Source organism: Anguilla rostrata, chromosome 4, assembly GCF_018555375.3.
Source record: "Anguilla rostrata isolate EN2019 chromosome 4, ASM1855537v3, whole genome shotgun sequence".
Classification (NCBI taxonomy): Eukaryota; Metazoa; Chordata; class Actinopteri; order Anguilliformes; family Anguillidae; genus Anguilla; species Anguilla rostrata.
This window is the reverse complement of record NC_057936.1, coordinates 36,348,394-36,368,480: the sequence shown is the minus strand read 5'-3', so window position 1 is coordinate 36,368,480 and position 20,087 is coordinate 36,348,394. Positions and strand designations below refer to the sequence as shown.

The following is a 20,087-nucleotide window of genomic DNA, read 5'->3' as shown; positions in this document are numbered from 1 at the left end:
CATAACTCTCTACACGTGTTGACAACTGTCAAGCATATTTGGACATTTTTCCAGACCATGGTACAACATAATTTGGGGAGAATTATTTTTATTATATTTTTATTTTATTTTATTATTTTTAAAAAAGCATGAACCATTTTAAGGCATAATAGGATAGTCCTGAACATTCTTCACATCAGTGACAGCAATTGTCATATGTTTCTTCCACTTTATTTTTAAATGTAGTCATAAAAAAATAAGGACTTCCTCAATCTGAACATTTGAAATTATTTTTTCAGAAACCTGATTTGTTCTTCTGTTTGCTCAAGAATTTCTTTCTTATGCAAAATCTTACAGAAGACGGTAAGCTTTTTCTGACAGTGCTGTGCTGTCCGTCTACAAAGTATTGCACTGATCTGAAAGTGCTCTTAACCCAAGACAGAACCAACACTCACAAAGTAACAGCCATAATACATAGTAATCCCATATAACCACAACCTCTCTCAGAATAGCTGGCTGTCTGGTTTTTACTAAAAAAGACAAATGGGAATAGGATATCCTCAGGATGGTGGAATGGTCTATGTCAAAATGAATTGTGGTGGTAATTGTTTAATAGAGTCCAGCTGATTCAACCTCTTCAAATGTAATGGGTCTGTCCCACTAATTTCTGATTTTACAGTTTAATTGTTCATTTGTTCTCTGGCTCATGTGACAATGAGCCTAATGTATCACAGTGTTCTGCTGCTAAATGATGATACACAATTTAACACCTCTGGATCACTGCCAGGTCCAAGGCAATCACAGTACTGAGTATGGAGAGAGCTACATTTTCTGGACATTTATTTCATTTTTCCTCTTCCATTTGGGAAGGAAGCCATTTGCTGTTTTAAAAAGCTTTTACAATCCCACAGTTGAGCGCACTTGTGTCTGAAGAGGACTAATGTATCATCTCTTGAGTGAGTCTGTGGTGGAGCCCGTGAAATATATCTTTTTAAAGAAATGATACATGTTGACCATGCAAACTATGACTGGCTCATGGATGCCCAGCTCCCAATAAGGGGTTTATTTTTTGTTAAGAATTCAATTCAAGCCTATTTACACCACTGAGCAGACCTCATGACAATTGTTGTAGGTTACACAACGATACTCAGGATTAGTCTGTTTTGCTGTCTGTCCTGATTTAAGCTACAGAAAGATGTGAACGGGACACTGAGATTTCTTTTTCCCTGCAATTGGTGGGGCCAAAAGGTGCTGTAAATCACTAGATCATATTATTCAATCCAAAGACACTGATCTTCATAACAAAGCACTGTGATTGGTTCACATCAATGATCCAGTGATTGCCCAACCCATCTTTGAGTTTTCAGCTGTCATCTCTCATCTGTGAAATCAGTGAGCCCAGAGTGAAGTCATTCATGTTACTGCCTAATTAATTTAATGTTTACTCCAATAATTATTTATTCTGTCTTTGACACAGATTACGTTACAGTACATAATCCATTATATAAACACTAATCCTTATTACACATTTATATTTGTCAAAAATAAAATTGAATACAGTATGCAAATAAAATTGTATCTCTTTCTCCCATAAATTACATGAACAAATAGGCTTACTGCATAGCAAAATGTTACGTAAGCAATCAGACCAGTTTTCAACAAGCTGCTCAATTGAAATTGGTGAGTTTAAAGCTGAAATAAAAGTAAAGATTGAGGTGGCAGGTATTCCATCCGCCAAGTTGCGCCTTGTCCCATATATACGTATACAACACACAGAGTTTGGCACTTTTCAGGGTATCCTGCAGAAATTACCACAATGAACACAGACTCTCTTAAAAACATTCATTTCTGTGCCTTCTAACCTCACGTAAACACAGAGAATTCCCAAACACCTTCTCACATCCTCACAATAAAGCCCCAAACTTGGGTTTAGTTTTATTTTCTCCTTCTTCTTTTTCCTGCTAATTACATTGACACAAATTCTCCAGTACCACTATCAATAATTACCCCCTTTGGACATTGAGCTACATCTGCCAATTACATCTCATCGTGAAATTAGCCAATTGCTGGACACTCAAAACACAGGCAAAAGGATACTTTCATCTGACACAAACTTTGAATGACCACATTTTCTTCAGATGGTAAGATGAAAAAACACAGGTCCATTACCTTAAATAATTTAGGAAACATTGGGTTGCATTGCTTTGGAATATAGCTTGTTTAATTTCTGTGAGCTAAGATAGCCAATATTGCTTGTTTCTTGGCCTCAATCTGATATCAATACTGTTAAGGGCAGGCCTAAATTTTGCATGTTTTAATTAATAATTTACAGGCTTTTCTGTACGTTTTTGTTTAGATTAGAGATACGGGACTACTTGAAAGCTGCACTAAACCTAAAATAAAACAGAATTGATGGCCCTAAGATGCTTCAGGCAATTACATTTCAGCCGCATGTCTCTTCCTCTCCCTGTCAATGGGAAAGAAAGGAGGGCGTCATTCTCCAGCTGCTCGAGGTAGCTCCCGCACCAAAAGCCCATCGTCCACTTTTTGAGCCAGCTTTCAATGTTCATTGTTACCTTGGTGCATTGTTCATTGAGATCCTCATGGAACAGATAGAACATCTAAGGCCCCAGGTCCCTCAAACAACATTTTAATTACATTCATTACTGTGCTGGCCTGGGGAACTAGAGATCCTACATTGCCTGACGAAGGTGCTGCCTGCAGAGAAGAAAGAGCCAAGATTGGCAGGCTGAGGGTTGGGAGTTTGTGTTTGGTTGTCGTCTTCAGGCAACATACTGTGTGTAACCTTGACAACCTTGCATCAGAAACAGATGGACTGTGAGGAATTGTTCCCTTTCCCCCACATGGAATGTTCCAGAGGTTATTTCTCAAATTTGCAAGTCAAGCACCACAGATGATCTCTTCTGGGAGATGGCTTTGCTGCCTGTGAAGTGGATTCACAGACACCTGTGAGATTTCACAGCTCGACGGGGTCTTCTCATCGACCCTTCTGTAGTGCTGTCGGTGGGATTTTGAAAGACTTTGTTCAGCTATACCAATACCGCTGTGGCAATGGCTGGAGATGGAAAAGCATGTCCTGCAGTTTATGCTCTGGAGTTTATATATATATATATATATATATATATATATATATATATATATAGTGTAAATTATTGAATTCTTATATTATTTTGTTGGCCTTGTGTCCTGTTGGAAAGGATTTAATGTGCTTCAGGCTGTATTTCTCCCACAGAGAATAAAGGCCTCCTTAGTTTGCAGAATCAGAAGAGGAGATGTTCATGTCCAGCTGTGGGGTCTCATACAAAGGAAACCATTCAACTTCAGAATCAAAAATATAGACCTGAAATTAAAAAAAACAAAACAAAACAAAACAACAGCACAGCTATAGCGAGCTCTGGTAAACCCATCGCTGATCCTCTCCATTCTGATCTTTTTTTCAGTTTTTATTTTTCTTTCCATCACACAACACCCCTCACGCCCCCACCCAACATCCCATGCTAAAAATCACCGAATGACTAATCTCTAACACTTTGTGGTATGATAACTATTTCCTCTTGCCAGAGAGATTTGCATGTCCACATTTTAACCTTTTGTCAAAATACCACCCACGTGCACACACTCAAACGTGGGTTTACTGCACTTTGTGAAGGAAAATAAAGCCTGTATCCAGCTAAAGTGTTGATTTGTCCTTACAGAATATGCATGCACATTCCTGATATTAGAATGTAGCGTGTCTCCTCACTGTACGCACAGACATTAATAATGTATGAGGGCTTCAACAGCTATGCTTTCTTGCATCACCACAGTCAAGTGCATATTCCCTGCCAAAAAAAAAAACCCATGGAATTTCATAAAATTTGTCTGGCTTTGTTTGGCACAGCATGAATGGAGTGCAGCGAATGGGAGACTCGGTATAAATGCCTCCACGTGAAACCGAAATACATACATTTAAATGAATGCTATCTTGATTCACATTATTTTTTTTTAAATTGCAGAAATTATCATCCAGTGTGGCTAATCAATGCCTCCTGTATTATCAAGCTACTCTGTTATCTGACTGAGTTTTTAAAAGTGGTAAGTAATGTAGTAATTTGCCCCAGTAAAGGGTGTCTAATCCTGGTACTTGATCTAGTATCAGCTTATTGAAACCCTTAGAGCCTCCCTACAGAGGAGCCTGCATCCATCATACAGTGCATGCATACATTTTGCCCTAAATGCAAGGGTATCTATAAATGATAATATATTCACATTTCAAACACACATTTTTACCTGCAACTGAAAGGCCTAAAATTAGAAAAAGAGCAAGAGGCATACACTGACTGAAAATAATTGTTAGCAGACCCCATTGTCAAGTTACTTGATTCATTAATGTGTCAGCGCTTTTAAATGTAGCCTCCTGTATTATTTTAAATACATTAGAGGGTACCCTGCACTTCTTCAAGTATTATTTCAAGACTCAAAATGACTGTTTTTTAGACCATTTTGTGTTTCACTGTTACTGTAGGAGGCAGGAAGAGAAAGGGAAGTGAATAAATTGACTAAGAAGCTTAAATGTGGGCTTGGCACTGCATATTAACCGCAGTAGATCAGTGCTTTGAGAATATCACAAATAGAGCTAGGAAGCAGTAGTATGCTGGTGGTGCAGGCCTATATTTGGAAAATAATTTCTGACTACTCCATTATGTGAATGTCATCTGCCCCTTGTCCTAACCTGGCAAAGCACAGATTTTACATAAGCAGTGTTATGCAGAAACATTAATCCGGGTGCATCCCACGGAGACACTTGTATGCAGTGAAGAGACATACCTCAGAGCCAACAGGGAAACCGTGCCAGTCGTGGCTGTGAATGCCGTAGGAAGGAAATGTTGTTTGGTCACAATGTCATCCAGAGAGCGAGGCATATGCAGCTGTCTCTGGTATGAGGATTGAATAAACTTTGTCCAAATAAGAGCAGTGCAATTGAAATCAGCTGTAAATATGTGTTTCTTACCATTCAAGGTCACCAAGAAAAGTTTGTTTTTTAAACTTTACTGTGGCATTCGGTCCGGCAGAAAAAGAGGATTAGTCTCGGTTGTGCTGGCTGGTGGAGAGAGCACACGCACCTGAGTTGCGTTAACTAATCAGCCCAGGTGCTTAAAGGTGTACAGCACACGCACCTGAGTTGCGTTAACTGAGGGAGCTCACAAGGAGAGCATGTTTCTTTATTTTTAGTTTCTTGGTTTAGTTTTTGTTTACCTGTTTAACAGAGCACAAAATTAAAGTAAACCGGCAATAGAAAGTAGGAGGGGCTGGTCGGGTGGAAAGCGGACCAGCGACGGGCGGCACACTGGAAAGTGGATGTGCCGTTTTACTTTCTTTTGACTTTGTTATTTTAGCTTGTTGTTTTAGTTTATTGTTTTTGCCTGGAACCCGTGAGGGGGAAGGGGGAAGATGTTCATTTATTTTATTTCTTGTTGGTGTAGGTGTACTCTCTCTCTATCCATGTGGTAACCAATGGTGTTTCCTGGAACTGCCGCATCTCCCTCCCAGGGGTGTCACGCTTATCAACTTATTCACTTTTTCACTCATTCATTCACTTACTCACTTTCCTTCTTACTTAATTGTTTGCAGAAGGTTTTGGGAATTTGCCTCATGTAAGAATGATACCATATCCCCAATAAAAACAATAGTAAGATGATTGCCACAGCCATCTAAGTATTGAAATATTAGTGAAGTCATTTGAATGTTTACTATCAGGACTTCTTCCAGAATTCTCAGTTCTCAGCCCGCTTCATTAGAATCAAGCCCCTAAACAATGACAGGGGGTTTAAATGGTGTCATGCTTCAGGTCAGGCCAATAAAATCATTCCCCGCACTTGCTTCAGGATCAGGCTCTTATGTGCGGTTGGGTCTCTCTGGGACATTGCCTGATGGCAAACACACAGAGCATTAAATGCAGCTGGCTTCCATCTGTCATCATCCTGCCACTTTTCCCCCAAAATGGAGTGATGACTGTTCCAGTCCTGGAGCGGTTCTCTTTCTGTAACCCGGCTTTATTTGCACTTAAATGATTCTCCACGCTACCTGAAAAACTGTAATAACACCTGATCTCTATAACAGCTTATGAAATGCAAATGCAGGCCACATTAATACATTATCCCCCTGTTCTTTACTTTCACCTTATGTAAACTGACTACCAAAAATACATTACATACATAATGCCAGGAGTATGTTGAATTGTGTTTTTTGTTACTTCCCTTAAGATTAATCTGCACTTGCCTATTTTGTTCTGATAAAGCATAAAACATAATGTTCCATAGGTTTCCTGTCCATCGGGAAATCTAGAAGGCATATTTGTACTGTAGATAAAACCATTTTCTTTGGCTTTCTAATTCAATCTAAAGACTGAATAAGAATGGATTTCTTTTCCTCTGTGTAGCTTTAGTAATTTAAACAGTGATAAGTAACATTTAGGTCCGACAGTGCTATAATAAATCAATGGAGCTTGCGCAAAGACTCCTGGTAAAAAAAAAAAAAAAGAAAAGGTTTACTCTCAGTGTATTTTTTTTTTTTTTTTAGCCGAATGGCTGTTTTTATCACCCTTTAATTGTTTTAATTTAACTTTATTTTTGCCTGAAATAGTTTGCACAATGTGATATGTGGCAAAAGGGACAGCAACACCCTGCCACAGAAAAATCTTCAAGGCACTTTTGTGCTTGGACGAACAATGGATGTAGGCTTGCAAATGTGCCAAGATTTTCTCTCTCTCTCTCTCTAATCTAAAGACAACATTAATACCAAATTTATGTTCAAGTGGCTGGTGTGTACAGGACAATAATCTGTTGACCACAAGCATGTGTTAAAGGGGGGCGTTCATTGATATTTGGTTGGGGGGGGGGGCATTTTTTTCCCCTCGTTGTTTAATTCTGAGCACGGTCAAAGCAAAGCTGCCTGCCTGCTCTAAAATTCAGCTTTGTAACAGAGTTGACGGGAGATAATCTCTTGTGTGCCTCGATGAGCCCCACAGTCAGTGAAGGTCTCTAATGCATGTGTACTTACCTGGAGTGCTATACTCCCAAAGGGATCGGGGGGCAGGGGGGCACAAACTTAAATTTCTCTGGCGGATGAGCTGCTATTGTTTGTAACCCTCACCATGTTGAAGGAGAAGCACACCAGCTATTATTTTCAGCTGCATGCTCTAATGCACGGTGCCGTATGCATTAGATACATGGGCGATCAGGTGACTGGGAAGGGGACTTTGCAGCTGCCAGTTTACACTGGAATGTGAAACATGAAGATCAGCGTGTGTCAGAACATCAGCGTAGCCACTTATCAATAAAAACAGTCTCATAATCATTCATTGTAATTTTTCCTTCTAAAGTTCAAGGGGACAAGGGGACATTTGTAGTTTATTACAATCCTTTTTACAATCCTGACACAAGTTGTGCCATGTTTGTAAAAGGCATCTAATAAGCATACAATACATTTATTTTCATTCTTACCTTCATCTGTTCAAGTTATTTTGTTTTGTGCCTCACTGGTGAGTAAATATTTTAGTGAACTTACCGACTGCCTGCCTGTGTTTTCTATGCCGTTTGAGATAATCAGGCTTATTGATACCTGGCTTACTAGTCAGAAAGTCTCTCTGAGTTTATCATCATGTTCCTATTTGCAAATCTAATAGGTCTGGTGGTGGTGTATCTCTTTTTATTCAAGATCAGGGCTTGGTATTGACACCCGCCACCCACCAATTGTGGGTATAATTTGGCAGTGGCGTGTAAGGCTGCATTCACACCAGATCAGGCAATGCGGCACCTTCCTGCAGGGTTGTGCGGAGGTGTGGGCGTGTCACTACATGGCCCATTTGTGTGACGTCATATTGCGAACTTTAACCCCCCCTCCCTTTCCTGTCCGCTAACTCAAACAAATGGACACAAACCAAAGGAAGCTTCTTGCTATCGTTATTTTGCAGCGTAGACTGCAAGCTGACGTCGAAGCTGGGTACACAAAATAAACCAAACGAGGACACAAATTTTGTCTCTCGTGTCTTGCCTCCTCAGTAAAACTGGGAGTGTAATTTATCAGGAGAACTTGGCCAAAATCGAACTACTGCCAAACATGGTGTGACATACAAACTGTGTATACTCATTGTGGGTTTAATGTTTTTGTTTGGTGACACTCCACGCTAGTGGAGAGTGTAGATTCAGATTACTCAGTTATTATCGGAAAGAACAGAAGTTACAATTGCCACACCAAACACAGAGAACAACAATAGCTTGGTAAAGGAGCAAGAAATTTGCCAGATGGACGTCCATGATTTCAGAGTTGCTTTAGTTTATTTAGCGCTGCGAAAAAGAAAAGAAGAAAGTAGGCTTGTCACAGTGTTCAGTTTAACCCTGTGGCATATGATGCATGAGCCTAAACAGGTGTAGTTATTTTCTCACTGTCAATGGTATTTTTCAATTGTAATTTAAAACAAAAGTAAAAGCAAAAAAATAAACAAGTAGAAGTGCATCTGCAGAGCTTCAACATTGACGTTATTAAATTGTATTCACACAATGCTCAATACTGTCCGATATTGCCAGTTTTTCTCAATTAGACTATAGGCAAGTAATAAAATAATTTTTATTTGCGTTGCAAAATTGCACACATTTCATCGTCATTATTTAAAATTGTGGGTACATGTACTCTTAGTTTTCCGCTCCGACGTGAAGAATATTCATGGCAAAGGTCTGCAATGTACAAGTAAAATTATCTTAAAGTGCATTTTGGCATTAGGTCCACCGGAGAGGCGGATTGGTCTCGGCTGAGCCGGCTGGTGGAGAGAGCACGTGCACCTGGGTTGCGTTAGCTAATCAGCCCAGGTGCTTAAAGGTGTGCTGTTCTCCACAGTTTAGGGCCGAGACCGGGAGCTCAGACCGAGAGTGCGTCTATGATTTTCGTTGCGTTTTATTTGTGGAATTGTACAAGGAAAAAGTATAGACCAAATAAAGTTATCCTCAGCTGGGAAGGCAAGTCATCTATGGGCGGCGCATTGGAAAGCGGTCGCACACTTTTACTTTCTTTTGTCTTTGTTTTTTTAGCTTGTTGTTTTTGTTTATTGTTTTCACCCGGAACCCGTGAGGGGGAAGGGCGAAGTGGATCGTTTATTTTATTTTGTGTTTGTGTGGGGGCAGTCTCTCTCTCTCTCTCTCCATGCAGCAACCAACGGTGTACCCCGGCACTTGGTGTGTGACGTGCATGTTTTGTTAAAAATAACCTTTATTGTAGGTTGTGCTTTCTTATAAGTATATTCTAGTGATTAAAACTGATTGGCACAGAGTTTAAGAGTTTACTCAGGTTGGATAGCTATGATATTTTCTGTTCAAATAAGATGTTCAAACAAGTGCATACAGTTACATTCTGTATTATTTACTGTTACTTTTTTTGGGGGAGGAGGTATTTGGCCTGTGAAAATGTTGAGTGACATTGGAAAACCACCAGCCACAGTGGCTGGTGAACCAAGAAGTTCATTTCAAGCCCTGTTCAAGTTGATCAAAAAAAAATTGCACCGATCTTATCAGTTATTTAAATAAAGTAGCTGATTCCTGGATTTAACATTCCGATCTCGAAGAAGAATATAATTATTGGATGTACAGTATATACAGACCACCAAATCTGAACTGAAATAAGCTCATTGACTTAATATAACTGTGAACTCAGTTTCAACTGAGAAGTAGACATGATACCTTATTGGTGATTTTAACATAAATCTAATGCTCCTACAATCTTATGCTTCTAGTGATGTCTTACAGTTTTTTCACAATTGCTAAGACACATTTCTTGAAAACTTCACCCATTTTCTCAAAACTTTAAACACAAAACCAAATCTTCAAACTACATTCACAAAACCCCTGACTCTTCTGGCAAAACAAAACAATTGCCTCAAAACCATTTGCAGTTTTTCCCAATCGTTTAAACACGTTTCCTAAAACTATAGCTCAATTTCTCAAAACTCTAAACACAAAACTGAAAAGAGTTAACCATTTTGGCAAAACTCCACAAAACTCTTGCAAAATGAAACACTGCTCTCAAAACCATGTTCTCTCTTCTCAAAACTGATTCTTTCCACCAAAACGATACACACAGCTATCATATGAATATCTCTTACAGAGCATCAATTAAACACTGGTGTGATAAATTTAAAACACTACCATCAAAATACTGTTTATATATGTTTTGGCTTCATGAGGCCATGTTACATATTCAAATGTATAAAATTGTGTAGAAATTGTTTCCTTTTTCTCCTTGTTTAAGGTTTTTTTTTGTTGTCCCAAAATAGGTTGCAATTTTATAGTACATACAGTATAGAGATTGTTGCCATATTGTAATACAATACTGTGAATATATCATATAAATATTGCATTGACACAATCATTGTATCAGAATAGGATACAATGCACATTTGTTTACCCAATGAGCTCCAATTGAGCTAAACCTACAGTCTCTGGGCTAAACTCACAACCCAGCTTCCCAGAGTCATACTGTACTGTACTGAGTGTAGCACAGTGGGTAAGGAACTGGGCTTGTAACCGAAAGGTCGCAGGTTAGATTCCCGGGTAAGGACCCTGCCGTTGTACCCTTGAGCAAGGTACTTAACCTGCATTGCTTCAGTATATATCCCGCTGTATAAATGGATACAATGTAAAATGCTATGTAAAAAGTTGTGTAAGTCGCTCTGGATAAGAGCGTCTGCTAAATGCCTGTAATGTAATGTACATGTATAGTTGATACAGCAATATTGTTCGAGTTCTGAGAATACACAAATGTATTTTGTGTATTCTCACACAGTAATTCCACTGATAAGTAAAATGAAAAACACTACAGTAAGAATGTTTAGACTGTCTTTCTGGGGATGTAATGATGAAATCAGTGCACAAATACAAAACGGAACAAAGCAAATATTTACTAGCCAACACCATGTTGATTATGGTGGTCTCTTGCTCATCTGTAAATTTCCAGCCTCTGCCACCTCTTGCTGGTTGTCTTTTTATTCTGTGAAAAGTATATACAGTATAGGCTACACATATTTCATAAATGTAAGACAAAACAACATTACACTATACATTTCTCTAAGCACTGTAGATATCCATAGAAACCATAAAGTTACATTACTGTAATTACTGTAGAGAGTACAGAAGACAACTGAAGTGGTTACATACCTATTCTTATCTCTAAATGCCCAGATAACTGAGGCTACTGTGAAGCGGCTCAAATTCGGCTGGACTCACTGCCCGGCTTCGGTCATTGTTAGGCCATGATTGAGTTCATGGTCAACCAAAGTTGCACGGATTTCATTAGAAATATTGGCTCGCCTTCCCCTTCCCCTCTCTCTTCCTCCTCCTCCTTCTCTTCTTGCTCTCACTCTTCCTCTTCCTCTCTGTTCTCCATGCTGCTCCATTTTTTCCCCAACACAGTAGAGGTCACCTGAGGCCTCTTCTATGCTCTGACACATGATTGTAGTGTGTTTGCCAATTGAGTTTGAACAGGTGAGAAGTGAGTGAGACCAATTGGTAATTAGGGTGTGGCATTTTGAAGGCCAGTGTTTTCCAGGTGAACAAAGTATGCTAAATGATGAGATTTGTGCTTACAGTTTTGCAAACATGTGATTTAGAATTGCTATTTGAGTGAAAACAATGGAATTGTGCTTAGAGTTTAGAAGTCTGGAGTCTTGTTGTTGAGCTTCAAGTTTTCAGAATTGTGTGCATAGTTCCAGTTTTTGTGTGTACACAATGGAGAAAAACTGTAATCTGTGCTCAAAATCAAACAATGCTTTCAGATCATAAACACAGCCAGTCAATATATAAACACTACAGACCATTCATTAGACACTACATCAAAAAATTGAGAACAGAGTGTCCATGGCATGTAGTTAGAGAAAAAAATGTTTATTGCATATAGTAAACGCATTTTGCAATTTTACAGTATTTCTCAATTGTTTAAATGCGTTTCCTGAAACTATAGCTCAATTTCTCAAAACTCTACACACAAAGCACAGCAACAGTTAACCTTTTGCCAAAACTACACAAATCTCTTGCAAAATGCATTCATGCATTCAAAACCATGTTCTCTCTTCTCAAAACGGACTTTTTCCATCAAAATGATTCACACAGGCCTCATATGAATCTTATTGAGCATCACGTCTTTGTGCTGGGTTCGGCCAGAGGACTTCGTCCACATCACATGCAACGGGGGAAAAACCCTCTGGTATGCCGGATCCAGTCTTGACAACACTCCACACCTATATCACCACAGGTCGATTCCATTGCCTGTAAGAAATATTTCCTGGTATATGGGTTTTGGTCATAAACCTTCCACCGCCACACAGAGAAAAGCTCTTCTATTGGGTTGAGGAAAGGGCTGTATGGTGCAAGGCAAACATTTATGAATCGCTGGTTGATGTTGAACCACTCGCATATCCGTATACCACGGTGAAAGCTGACATTGTCCCAAACCACGACATAGACAGGACATCACAGTTGCCTGAATTTCATCTGAAATTACTGTTCTTGGGCTTGCTCTTCCTCATCCTCGTACTCTTCCTCCTCATCCACCACCTCTTACACGTACTCTTCCTCATCTGCCTCTCAGATTGTTTCCATCCATTGTTGGTATCAACATTCAACGCACTTGTGCCATTTGTGCACTCTGAACTGGCTTATATTCTGTACAATTGGTTTGATCACATCATTAGAAACAAGTGTGAACAATTTTGAGTTGAGTTTGTGTAAACGATGACAACTGTGTTGTAGTTGTGTTTAACTTTTGCTGCCCGTGTTTACCATTTTGCAACACAAGTGCATCACAGTGCGAAATGTGTTTTAGTTAGTGAGAATGTGTTTAGAGTTTTGCAAAAAGAGTGGATGAGATTTTCAAATGGTGTCTAACTACCTGAACTTGTTTAAGGTTTTGCCAAAAGAGTGATTGATTCAACAAATGGGTTTAGAGCACTGAGCATCTGGTTCAGAGAATGGGGTTTAGTGTTTTAGCAATTCAGAAAAACTGTAAGTGTCTCTGCTTTTTATCCTCTCATCATCAAACCTAGCAGAATCACAGCAACCAATGGAACCTCAACGCATAACATATTCAGGAAATCTTTCAGAACACCTCTCACTGTTCCATTTGGCCTATTCTGCTTCCTCACCCAACTCCAGCCCTCCCACGGCTTCTTTCAGAAACTTCAGTCTATCTAATATTAGTAAATTAAATCTTTCTGGAGGATGATGCGTAAAAAGCTTATGGTATATTTTATAATATATTCTTTAAACCTTTTGAGGAGACATTTCCATATCAAATTAAAAAGACAAAAAAAGCAGATCACTGACCCAACAGAAATAGAAATTGTTATCTTGCTACTAGTAGCATCCCACATCAACTCAAAAAGGCCAAAGTCATTCCAGTTTTTAGATCTGACTATCCTAATGTCTCTTCTAATTATAGATTAATCTCTGTTCAACCATGTCTTTACTAAGATGATAAAAAATAGTGTATAACAGATGTAATACTACTTGGAACACAATCTTTTATATCCTTATAAATTTGTATTTGCAGAAAACATTCCACTGAAAAGGGTTTGGTCCATCTGAAGTTCTCTAAGGCTTTACACAACAACAAATGTACAATTGGTGCATTCATTATCTAAAGCCTTTGATACAGTCAATCATTAGCTGCGGTTACAAGCACACTTTTTTTCATTGTGATTGAAATCATTCCGATTGAAGATTTCGGGTCAACTGTTTATATGGGATGCAATCTAATACGGTCTGGTGTTTACATGCGCCGACGCATTTAATCAGAACAGCTGTGTGACATGCGCAAAAGTGCTGAATACATCACGTGTTTGATCAGCTATGAAGATGGATGTCTATCGTCTGTTCAGCGCAGTAGGTTCCATTATTGTGATGCTCTTAATCAAGCAACAGTTTGATAATAATGCTTACTCCTACTGGAAGCAATGAAGGGGAGAAGGCGAGCACAAGAAGGCCTTCTCGGTGATGGTACTTTTCGATGTGCGACCTTACTGCCCCTGCCTCCTCCTAAGACCAGAAATCAGTGGATGAAGGTCCGCAGCAAAGACTGGTGGGAGAGAGTTGTTCTTTTGGAATTTTCCGACCTTGAATGGAAGAAAAACTTTCGGATGATGCGCCAATCATTCACAAAGTTGTGTGGACTGGCGGAGGGATTTATGGCTCCAGATGAAGTCACCGTTAGAGCTCCCATTCCCTGTATTAAGTGTATCGCAATTGTTTTGTACAGACTTGGTACCTGTGCAGAATATGGCCTCGTTTCCAATCAATTCGGCATTCACAAAAGCACAGTAAAAAAGTTCACATATATGTTTTGTAAGGATATGTTAAAACGGCCAGAGGCCAAATGAGGAGGAAGCGTCAGAAATCGCCAGGAGATTTGAGGCATGGGAAGAAAGAACGCAGCCAGAAAATAATCAGTTTCATCGTTTACATGGTACAATTTTTCTTTTGATCGGTTTATGGAAAAGGTTTAAAGTACCCCTCTGCAACCGATTGAAATTTCAATCGGTTTGGGCCTGTTTATTCTGATTGAGGTGTTTATATGGAGCATTTTCATCCTACTTGGGCTTTTAAACTGATTTAAATCTGAATATTAGGCTCCATGTAAACCCAGCTATTGCATCCTGTTATCAAAGCTCCACATATTTGGCATTAAGGGGATTGAACTGCATTGGTTCAGAAGCTATTTACATAATTTAAACCGTCTGTTTCTTGGAAAGGAGTTCAATCTACCTATCAGAACTTATCACGCGGTGTACCCCAAGGCTCTATTCTCAGACCCTTACTCTTCCTGTTATATGTTAATGACCTCCATTTAATTTTGGTGAACTTCATTCTCTTTGCTGATTATACTAATGTATTCATCTCAGGTAAAAATGTCTATGAATTGACTGATAAAACCAACTCTGAACTACTGTACACGTCTGGTTTCAGGCCAATAAATTATATCTTCATGTGAAAAAAGTTCTTAAGAGCTGTTTTGAAAATGGAATAGTAACAGAATTTCTATCATTAGCAAGAATACTTGTGTCATCACCAAAATTAGACTCTCCCTACGGTAACCATTTAAAAAACTGTTCATCAATGACTCTAAGAAAGAACTAAAAAAAAAAACATTCTTGAACAGATTAATAATTACCCCATTCTATGCACATCCTGTACGTGTGAATGTTTTTTTTTCTATTTCTCATATTTGTTTTATGTATTGCTCATTCTGTTTTTATTTTTGAGTTTATTGAGGTTTGGGAGGTCCTTGCATAAGCCCTCTTGGGGTTTTATTTAACCTCTTCTGCACATTTTCAATTAGTTACTGTGTGGTCTGACTAAGCATTAATTTATAATTGTGTACAAAAAATTTAAATAAAAAAATAAAAAATAGTAAGTTGCATTCTCAGAACTGTCCAGTATTTGTCTACATATGGGCATATCATTTGCATACTGATGTACAAGGTTGTTGAAACAGATAACTATTCTTATTGATGTTTTAATATGTTGTGTGTTGTCTGCTGCATGCTGTCCCGTGCACTGGAAATCTCTACAGTAATGCACAATCCCCCAGAGCACTAGGGAGCTGAATAAACAGATAAATAAATGTATTTTCCTGCAATTTATTACGAAACATTGTCCTGTTTCTCATCAAATGACCTAGCTTTCTCAGGTAGAAGAAACACAGAAGAAACTCACAGTGTACTGAGAATTATTCCTTTTCATATTGTAATTCTGATTATTGCTGCTGAAATATCTGTGTAATTGGCTGTATTTCCATTCCACCCTGCCGGGCCTGCACTGTTATTAACACGCCAAAGCGCGTTCTCCCCGACAATTACATGGAATCAATCAGGAGCTAAAATGCATTTACAGACGACAAAGAAGAAGGAGGCCATCACTGCAGATTTGTGCAGATCACAGACAAGAAACACATGCACTCACAGACAAAATGTGAGCTTGGCCCCTTGTCTCATCATTATGGAATTATTATCTCATGGTGCATATCCATAAACAGTATCTAATATACTACTATGAGTATGCACAATCAAAGAGAATGGGTGGTTGATACTAGTTATTGTAAACACTGGGTTTTTATAGCAGTAGCATAGAACCATTCCTGAGAACAGAGGATTTTTTTTTGCATTTTTATTTCCTATTGCTGCTTTGAAAGCTGGGGTAGGCAACCCTCATCCAGCAATGTTTGAGATGTTTTTGCTTTTTGTTCAGTCTGAATCCTTGACTGCATAATTGGGTTAATTATTCTTAATGAATGCAGACTGTATTAAAATGGTATAGTATAGATGATACTTTTATAATATTCAGATGCCTAATAATTGAGTAAACTATTAATTGCTTGCTTCAGCATAATTTGAAGATTATATCAGCTCTGGCTGTCTGGCTATGTTTAATACCAGCACAGTATGCCATTTTGAATTAGGGACTTATGGTATAGAAATAGTGTGATTTCAGTAAAGGACAGGCCATGTGGATCACTTTTTCTGAGCCATTTTGCTCGATTATTATTGCCCAGAAGAAGCAGCACTAACTGTGGGTGGCTAATGGTTAAACCACTCAACCAGCCCGTCGCTCTGGCGGTGCAGAGGGATGGTGCCTTTGGTGAAGAGCTGGCTTTCAAAGTTCCTCCCCTGGTCAGTGTGCAGCTCTTGAGGCACCCTGAACCGGGAGAACATGCCAGCCACCTGACACTCCACCGTCACTGACACTACGTGGGAGGGACCCACGTATGCCTCTGGCCACTTTGTAAAAGTAGTCCTTGGCCACTAGCACATAGCATTTCCCTCTGTTGGTGTCTGGTAATGGCCTCAGGATGCTCATCGCCACCTTCTCCATTGGAAGAAGCGGTACCCTTACCGTGTCCCCTGGCCCCTTCTTCACTGTGCAGGCATCACAGTGGCAGCAGTACCTTTACACATCCCTCCTGCACTGGCCCCAGTAGGACTGCTGGCAGAGCCTGTGCAGGGTGTTATTTACCCCAAAGTGGCCAAATCCAGGTGCCCCATGGACACACATTGCAGCAACTCTGGACTGGAATCACTGCAATGCCACTAGCTGCAGCCAGTCAGTGTTCATTTTGGGGGCCCGCACTTTCTGTACAGCAAGCCCTGGTGCAACAACAGGCAGTTCCACTGGCTCACCAATGCCTTTACTCCTGTAGACAAAACACAGAGAGAATACAACAGGCTATAAATAGCCTAAAGATGGTGTTCATTCACGGGTGAGTTCAAGTTCGGGGGTAGGCTCTGGCTCATCTCTGGTGGGCTCAGTCTCGGGTTTGAGGGCACTCTCATGCTTGGGGGCACTCTTGAGCTTAGGGGCGGCCTCCTGCTCTCTGTTCCAGTCCTCCCATCGCTCAGCCCAATCACAGTTACTGGCATGAGGCGGCGCAACAGGCGGTCAGCATTTCTGTGTGTCTTGCCCAGGCGGTGCTCAAGGGTAAAATGGTAGTTTTGTAATAATTCAATCCAGCAAGGTATCTGCCCCTTCGGCTCTTTGATCTTCAACAACCACTTGAGCGCAGCTTAGTCCATGCAGGCAACAAACCTACGGCCCTGATCGGCTTTGAAATGCTGCACTGATGCTACTACTGCCAACAGCTCCCGTCTGGTGACACAATGATCTTCTTTCCTGAGCACACGACTGAAGTACACCACTACTTTTCTCCCTGTTCTCTGTAAGCTGCAATAGCACCCCCAAATTCCCACATTTTTAGCATGAATGTCCAACATGAATGTTTTGTCAGGGTCCACCATAGCTAGGATTGGGTCAGTAACCGGGGGTAGTCGGCTAAAGGCCTGGCAGCAGGCTGGAGACCACTGCTGTACCTAAAGTGTTGTCAATACAGGGAAGTTGGTAGGAGTCTTTTTTAGTCACCGCATTTAGCCACCTGCGGTCTACACAGAACCGGAGAGAGCCATCTTTTTTTTCTTACCAGCACTGCCAGAGAGGTCCACGGACTTTCGGAGGGGTGAATGATTCTGGCTCCGCCAATTTATATCATTCCTCCACTTCCGCACTCTGTGCCAGTGGGAGGCGTCACGGTTGCTGACAGATAGGCGGGACTGCACCGATGTCAATGTCGTGTCTAGTGACATTAGTACATGTATACTCACGGTCTTCATCCACAGATAGTGGAATTGAGATAGGAGAGTGCACAACTGGCTGCCCTCCCTCAGACTAAGCTTTACACTACTGCACTGAAACAGTTCCTCTAACGCTGCCACAAGGTAGTTGAGCTGCCTGTTCTGCACACTGTGCCACCGCCGATGGCAGAAAAAGATTGGGCCAAAGGCCGGCCATTGGGGAGGGTGAACTACTTGGCTGTATTAATGATCACCCCGGTACTGGCCAGGTCATTGAAACCTAAGATACACCAGTCAGTAATTTCAGGTAGAAAGAGCTCTCAGTAGCATTCAGTGGCCATGCATGTTCACTGTGTGACCAGTTACTGCTTGTAACTTAATGTCCGTAGCTACTCATGATGTGCAAACAGTCTCGGCTGAATTAAACTAATAGAAGAACCTGTGTCAATTAGCGGTTGGTGTGCCAGCTAGCGAGTTACTGGTGTGCCAGCGAGCTCACAAGACACATAAATGCCATTCTCGTTGCAGCCTAAGTGACCCATCCTTTTCTACTTTCTTCTTTTCTGCCCACAGACTGACGACTTCCTGTCTGCGCCAGTCTGCCACCATTTCCTGACTGCTGCTGCCCTTTGTCATCATCCCGCAGCCTCCAGTTAGACACTCTCATCTGATGGCCTTTCTTGCCACTCTGTCAACACCGGAAGTCATGTCATCACCACCTGAACCAGATCTGATGTCATTTTCTGCCCACTCCCTTCTTCAGAGCCGACTGTCTCGCGAGCCATCAGAAGAGTGCTGTCACTGTGTTGGTCATGCAGGATTGTCTCTAAGTCCTCAGTCTGTGTCAGTGCCACATGCAGGTTTCCTGGCTGGGCCATGTAGACATGCGGCCTCAGCTGAGTCAGCTGTAGCCCCCTCAGGAACGTGTCATGGGCCAGGCTGTCTCTAGTTCAGCCACTGAGTTGTGGAAAGGCTTGCTGGGCTGACTGCTGCCTGTCTGCAGTGTACAGGCCCAGTTTATCTCTGGGTCACCTCTCTGTTGAGTGCAGCTGTTCCTTGAGAGCAGTGATTGGCATTGCCTCCTTGAACTGTCTAGCCCAGGGGTGGCTTGCAGTATTTAATGTGAGAACAAAAACCAGCAGATCCTGCGGCTCCCCAGGACCAGGGTTGGCCATCCCTGGTCTAGCCAGTGCCAAACTGGGGCTCTTGAAGAATGGGGCCTCATCATCGCTGATATCCACGAGTGCCTGCAGTGCCTCGCCTTCCAGGGATCCTGGCAAGTTAATGCCTCTTTCCAGCACCATCTAGCCCACCAGGTCTGCGATGAAGATAAACAGTGCTAGGTAAGCTTGCCAGCTTCCTTTTCCGTCATACCTCTGCTAAAGCAGTGCATGTCCCCATGCAGCTGAGGCTACCGGAGGGTTCTCCATGCTAGCCTCCTAACTGCTAATAGCTAGGCCCGCAGTTGTAGAGAATTAATCTGGTGAGTGGTGGAGGATTTCCCCTGCCAATAGCTTGTAGGCTGGAGGCTCCCCTGGCACTCCCGGAACAAGCAATCAAACCCCTTGCCTGCAGTTCACTATAGGGCTTGTTTGGCTAAATGGAGGATTCCCACAATCCCCAGCAGGCAGACTGCAGGCTCCAGTAGCACCATGTGAGGTAGTGAGCCCGTTATCTCCAATGGGGGGGTTAGCTGCAGCCTGCAGAAGTGGAACTTTTTGCTCATGGAATCTGCTTGGGATCACCCTTCTGCAAACCCATCATTCCCACCCCACCGCTAGCCCTTTTTCGCCGTGGGGCAGCTATTTGTGCTGCCATCTTCTTCCGCTCACTCATCCCCTCTGGCCTCTCGCAAAGGTGCAAAAGTACCTCTTCAATTTGAAGACCCACTTCCGACACCATTGTAGCCATTTCTGCTTTCTTCTGAAGGATAGGCCAGGCAGATCACTTT

The 20,087-nt window shown here is 41.2% G+C and overlaps 1 long non-coding RNA gene across 1 annotated transcript; it reads right to left on the bottom strand.

The window, feature by feature from the left end:
• Positions 1 to 353: 353 nt before the first annotated feature.
• LOC135253315 (uncharacterized) lies at positions 354 to 5,097 on the bottom strand. The gene is made up of 3 exons (XR_010329583.1): positions 4,991 to 5,097; positions 4,807 to 4,913; positions 354 to 3,295 (listed from the first exon to the last, which is right to left on the bottom strand). It is a non-coding gene; the product is annotated as an uncharacterized LOC135253315 (long non-coding RNA).
• Between the last annotated feature and the right edge of the window lie 14,990 nt (positions 5,098 to 20,087).